Consider the following 6,212-nt stretch of genomic DNA (forward strand, 5'->3'; position numbering starts at 1 on the left):
GTCAAATATGTACATATATTTAATGGTTATTTAATATAATCGTCAAATATAATGGGCAATATTTGATGGTTCTCACATATAACCGTCAAATATGGCCTTGTTTTTCATTCCCACCTAACTTTTGGTAACTTATACTTGATGGTTATTAAGAATCATCAAGTATAATGACACATATTTAACAGTTAAAATAACTGTTAAGTATATAGAGCTGCATAAATGAAGGGGGCTTATTTAATGGTTTTTAACTGTCAAATATATAGGAAAATAACAATCAAATATGCATAATTTTGTAGTAGTGATTTGAGTTAATCTATAGTGACATTTATAAATTATATTACTAATGATAGACATTACTAAAATATGCTAGATCACTAACTAGGTCCAATCTTCTTGTACTATTTTAGTCACATATATCTCATTTTATTGACGTGTGACTTTGTTACAAAATTTGTGACAGATACTTTAGTGATGGATGATTATAAGACAATGTTAGTGATAGATGTTTTAGTGACAAAAGATTTTGTCACAATTGTAAAGATGAAAATTTTAGTGATAAATGTTGTTGTTGTAAATTTAGTGATAGATGTTCTTGTGAAGGATGATTTTGTTGCAAAATTAATGACAATAGCTACCGTCACATGAATTAGTGACACTGTATTTCAGTTTGATTTAGTTACAAATTTAGTTGTCACAAATCATGATTTTTTTTAGTATTGAAGTAGATCATGTGTTTAGTATCTATTTGTTTAGGATAAAAAAATTATTTTCTTTTTAAATATCATTGTATGTTTAGTAATTTGGTCATGTTAAATTTTGTTAGTACCAAATGTAGACAAATATAGTTTGGGGTTGAAAATATATAACTCCTTCATTTAAAAGAAAAAATTTTAAAGTTAGGAGGCTATGACTCTCCCTCATCTTCCTTGTATTTGCCATTGCTATGTAATCTAAAATGCCAATGATTTTATTTATGATTAGTTTATTAAATATTTTGTTTTGATTTTGATAAATAATCTTAACCCAAAAAAGTTGAATTTAATTTTATGTACATTGGTGGTGATATTAATATCGAAGATTGATATTTAAAATTCAAATTAAGTATATATTGAATCATTAAAAACCTTAATGCCTAAGTTATTAATTCTTTTGGTTACTTAAGGTTTCATCATAGCCCACAATCGTAATACTAATCTCTCAAAAAATAGAGCATAAGTTGTTAATTTCAGTCATGTCGAAAATTGAATGATACTTGACTTAATAATAGTACTTCTTTTACTTAGAACGAATATAAATATAAAATATAACTAATTATTTGTGGCAAAATATTTGAATCCAAAAGACCATTTGTTATATTATTTTTACTTTTTAAATAGAACCCAATGATTTAGTAATTAAGTATTTGAATAATAAAATGCAAACCAATTTTTTTGGAAATAATAATTTTAAAAATTAAATAATTATTCTCTATAGGTTGTTTTCATTTTTAACAGCCAATGTGCTCTATTCTCTTAAGAAGCAATCACTATAATATTTAAAAAAAAAACATAGAAGCAAAGTAATTATTATGCTGAAGTAAAATTGTTTGACAGGTATGTTTTCTTTGGATGAAAAGCTTCGCTGGCATTAAAACATAAAGGAGACTACAGACGACACAACTTACAGGGCTACGAAAAGATCAACAACTGGAAAAAAAAAAGGAAGAAAAAACCCATAACAAAAGCAAACCAGAAACAAAACAGTAAAACAAGTGAACCAACGCCAATTCATTCTCATGGAAGAGAAGCATCTGAGAACGCCATTGAAGCTTCGAATGCATCAGAGGTCAGAATAGCAGACAAAGAAGGTGATGGTACGTCAACCCACCCCAAAGGGCTCACCTCCTTAAAAGCAACAGCCACCAGTAGATCAGCTGCTTGGTTTCCCTGACGAGGAGTAAAGGAAAGAAAGAACCCAACCTTAGATGCCAAAGCCACAATACAGTCATGCAAGATACTTCTACTTCTACACTCCAATCATACAAATCAGGTTGATCCTGAGCAACACATGACATCAGAAGTTTGCAATCAGTCTAAAAACGATTTTATCATTCCCAAGTTAGATGCTAGCATAAGAGCACGCTTTAATGCTAAAGCTTCAGTCATAAAAGCTGATAATGACTTGATTTTATCAATGAATCCCCATTGAAAATCATGATATGGTCTCTGTAGATGATCCCTATGGTAGCAGAATCATAAATTCCAGAAAAAGCACCATCTAAATTAATTTTGAGGAATCCTACAGGAGGCACCCTCCAACTAGCAGTAATAGTAGTATCTCCAGGCGTCTCATCTACAGGAGTTTGACTAACGCAAGCAGTACGGACTTCACTGTGAGAAGGTATTGCTAAATCGATTACAGTCTTTGGACAAGGCTAAATGATTAAAGACTTCATCATTTCTTGCTTTCCAAATATACCACAAAGTCCAGCATAGAAGAGCTATATCTGAATCAGAAAATCCATTTTTTTGAGTCTAAAATAAACTCCCACCATGCCTCAAAACTTGTAATATTAAGATAATTGAACTTGAAACAGAAGGGGCTACCAAACCAAACAAATCTAATCCAAGGACATAGAAAAAAGAGATGCTCAATTGTCTCATTTTCAGTTTCACAGATTGGGCATACCTGAGTTCGAGAACGTCTTCTTTTAAATAAAGCAGCATTCGTGGCTACTGCTTTGGAGAGAATTCGCCACAAGAAATGTTGAACTCGAGGCACACATTGAATCCTCCAAATCTGTTTCCATATAGTATGAGAGATGGTCCAGGAAGGTCCAACTTTGGCTGAAAGATCACATTATGTTGCTTTTGCATCCTGGTAACCAAGTTTAACCTGATAAACTCCATTGTTTGCAGATGTCCACACAAGCTTGTCCTTAATACCATTACCAGGTAAAGGGATTTGATGGATGGCGTTCAGAACATGGCCCGGGATGAAGTGTCTAATGGGAGAGAGATTCCAAGCACCATTCACAATGAGGTCATTTACTTTCCCATAATTAACTATGAACGATTGATCATTTTTTGGTTTCTTGGGGAAATCAACATTGGGGACCCATTTATCACCCCAGATGCGGATGGAAGTACCATCTCTAACATCCCATAGTAAGTTTTTATTAAGAAAATCACGGCCATCTATAATGCTAGACCAACACCATGAAGCCTTGTACCCTTTTTAGCATCAATAAAATCATTCTTGGGAAAGTAGATACTCTTAAGAACACGTACCCAGAGCTCATTAGGTTTATGGAGTAATCGCCAGGCAGTTTTAGCGAGCCATGCATCATTCATCTTTTCAAAATCCCGAAAGCCCATTCCACCAATCAGTTTGGAATCTGTTAGTTTCCCAAGCTTTCCAATGAGTCTTCAGTCCATCTATATCACCATCCCACCAGAAATTTGCAATGAGACTGTTGAGCTCTTTACAAGTTTTGATAGGGAACTTGAAGCAGTTCATTGGGTAAATTGGTATAGCATTAAGAACAGATTTAATCATTACCTCCCTCCCAGCAAATGATAGGGTATTCTCACTCCAGCCTTGTATTTTGCGAGTTACCCTTTCTCGGATGTAGCCCAAGGCTTGATTTTTGGTTTTTCCCCACATGCTTGGGTACCAAGATATTTACCCAGTTTAGCAACTGCTTGAATTCCAAGAATCTGGCAAGTCCTCTGTTTGATGATTGGAGGAGTAGTATGCGAGAAGAAAATACTTGATTTATCTAGTAGGAAGCAATACAATAAGTATTCAAGATTTGTGCAAGCTTCCCACAATTAGCTTCACCTGCATTCATGAAAAAAAGTGCATCATTTGCTAAGAAACAGCATCTCAACACCGGACAAGTAGTGCTTAGCTGGATCCCTGCTATAGAGCCCTTCTGTTGGTTCATTAGTTATTTATTTAATCATTGTAAAAAAAACTTGGTAAAAGGAACCCACCTCTTGAACTCGCGCGCAGGGGGGGCAAATCAGCGGATTTCAACTGCGATTGCCCTGAGTTAGCTTGTCTCATGTAACCCGGTAAAAAAATCCAATGCCTCTTAAACTCACGCACAGGGGGGGCGAATCAGCTAATTTCAATTACGATTGCCCTGAGTTGGCCTGTCTCATGTGCGCGAGACACTTTTCCTCCAAGCCCATTTTACTAGCCCACTTCATTCCTTAATATATATACACTAAGAGATTCCTTCTTTTAGTCAATGTGGGACTTTGACACACACACTTTTGACACACATACAACAAATGGAAGCTACATTCTCACTTGAGACACATATGTTAAGACCAATAGATGCAACACAATGCATTATATTGTTAAACCATTGAGAGCAGAAACCGAATTTCAGTAGGACCAACTCTAAGAAATCCCATTCAATTCTATCATAAGCTTTGCTCATATCCATTTTTAAAGCAAACACATATTTCTGGCTATTTTTCTTCCTCCTCAAATAATGATAAACTTCATGCGCTACAATAATATTATCATGAATATAGCGGCCAGGTACAAAAGCTCCTTGGTTGGGAGATATATAGAAAAGGTCACATAGGGTTGGCAATAATTTTAGCTATAATTTTATAAGAAAAATTGCACAAACCAATAGGACGAAAATGGGTCACATGTTCAGGCTTATCAATTTTGGGTATCAAGGTAATATTAGTGTCATTAATCTCATGAAGAGATAAACTTCCATCAAAAAAATCCATCACCCATGAACAAATAGTATCTCCAATCTCTTTCCAAGATGAGTGATAGAATTTACCTGAAAACCCGTCGGGATCCGGAGCTTTATTGCTGCCAAGACTGAATGTTGCACTTTTAATCTCCTCTTTAGTCACAGGGGGCAAGCAATTGGTTGTTCATATGGTCATCAATTTTCGCCTCCAAGCAATTCAGAGCTTCTGACATTAGTCTGGGGCCAGAAGAAGTAAACAGAGATTGGAAAAAATATGCAATATCGCTTGAGATATCTTGCTTATCCGCTAACCAGACACCAAAATCATCTTTAAGCCCCAAAATACTATTATACTGCCTTCGCTTCAAAGCAGATAAGTGAAAAAATTTTGAATTCCTGTCCCCCGCTTTTAGCCAATTAATGCGAGAACGCTGACACCAGTACCGTTCTTCATTATCCATAGCCCTTTCAATAGCCGACTTTAGATCGTTTGCTCTCAGGATAGAGTCCTTCGTCAAAATGCCAACTAATACGTATGTTGAAATATTGGACAAAATTATAAATAAATATAAATTAATGAATTAAAAATTATTTAAATTTAAATTACAAATTATCTAGTGATACATATTAAATTAAAATAAGATAAATTAACGTATTATACATAAATTGTAAAGGATTCGGGGTGATGACATTCAATTTATATTCAAATTTTGAATTGTTATTAAAATATAACAAATATAAAGAATAGTAGGATAAGAAAAGTTTTTAATGATATAAAAAAGGCTAATAAGCGAATAAGAGCAGTTTAAGTTGTGATTATGTATAGCATGATCCAAATCACTTGAGGCCAACTCAACGTATAAAGATATATGGCAGGATACTGATCCAGGCTCTCTCCCGGTATTAAAAATATAAAAAATATTGAAACTATCATTTTAGGACCCATATTTTTCTATTTTATTATTTAGAAAAATGTACTTATGCTGCAAAAAAAATTGTGGATTAGACGGAATTTTCTATCACTAATAAATACAAATTTTATTGCTGAATAAGTTAATGATGGAATTAGTGAGGGAATAAGTCCGTTTATAAGAACACTGTGACTAATTCATTAGCGACAGAATTAACAATGAATTTTTTTCATTAAATAAGAATAAATTATTTTAACTCTGTGATGGAATACATATCTAATTCATTGCAAATGAAATTTCATAAAAAAAATGATTAATTGTATATATATTTTTTTCATTAAAAAATATAAGGCATATTTAAAAAATTAGATGTTAAAAAATACAAGATATTTTTAGTCTTTTGATATATAATTATTATTATTTTTTCAAAAGTGTTCCTATTAATAATGACTTTATATTTATTGTAGGATGTTTAATATGGATAAATATAAAAAGATATGGTTGATTTGAAAGTATGTAACTACTTTATTGAAGGGTGAGATTCGGTTAAAAATGTTTTATATTTTTGAACGGAAGGAGTATATATATAATATTAA

At 33.0% G+C, this 6,212-nt stretch overlaps 1 long non-coding RNA gene across 1 annotated transcript; it reads right to left on the reverse strand.

The window, feature by feature from the left end:
* Positions 1–1,675: 1,675 nt before the first annotated feature.
* LOC129307900 (uncharacterized) lies at positions 1,676–5,045 on the reverse strand. Its single transcript, XR_008592504.1, has 3 exons — positions 4,793–5,045; positions 2,665–3,819; positions 1,676–1,922 (listed from the first exon to the last, which is right to left on the reverse strand). It is a non-coding gene; the product is annotated as an uncharacterized LOC129307900 (long non-coding RNA).
* Positions 5,046–6,212: the final 1,167 nt, after the last annotated feature.

Source organism: Prosopis cineraria, unplaced genomic scaffold (genome assembly GCF_029017545.1).
Source record: "Prosopis cineraria cultivar Desert tree isolate PC_DT_omini unplaced genomic scaffold, ASM2901754v1 PC4, whole genome shotgun sequence".
Taxonomy (NCBI): Eukaryota; Viridiplantae; Streptophyta; class Magnoliopsida; order Fabales; family Fabaceae; genus Prosopis; species Prosopis cineraria.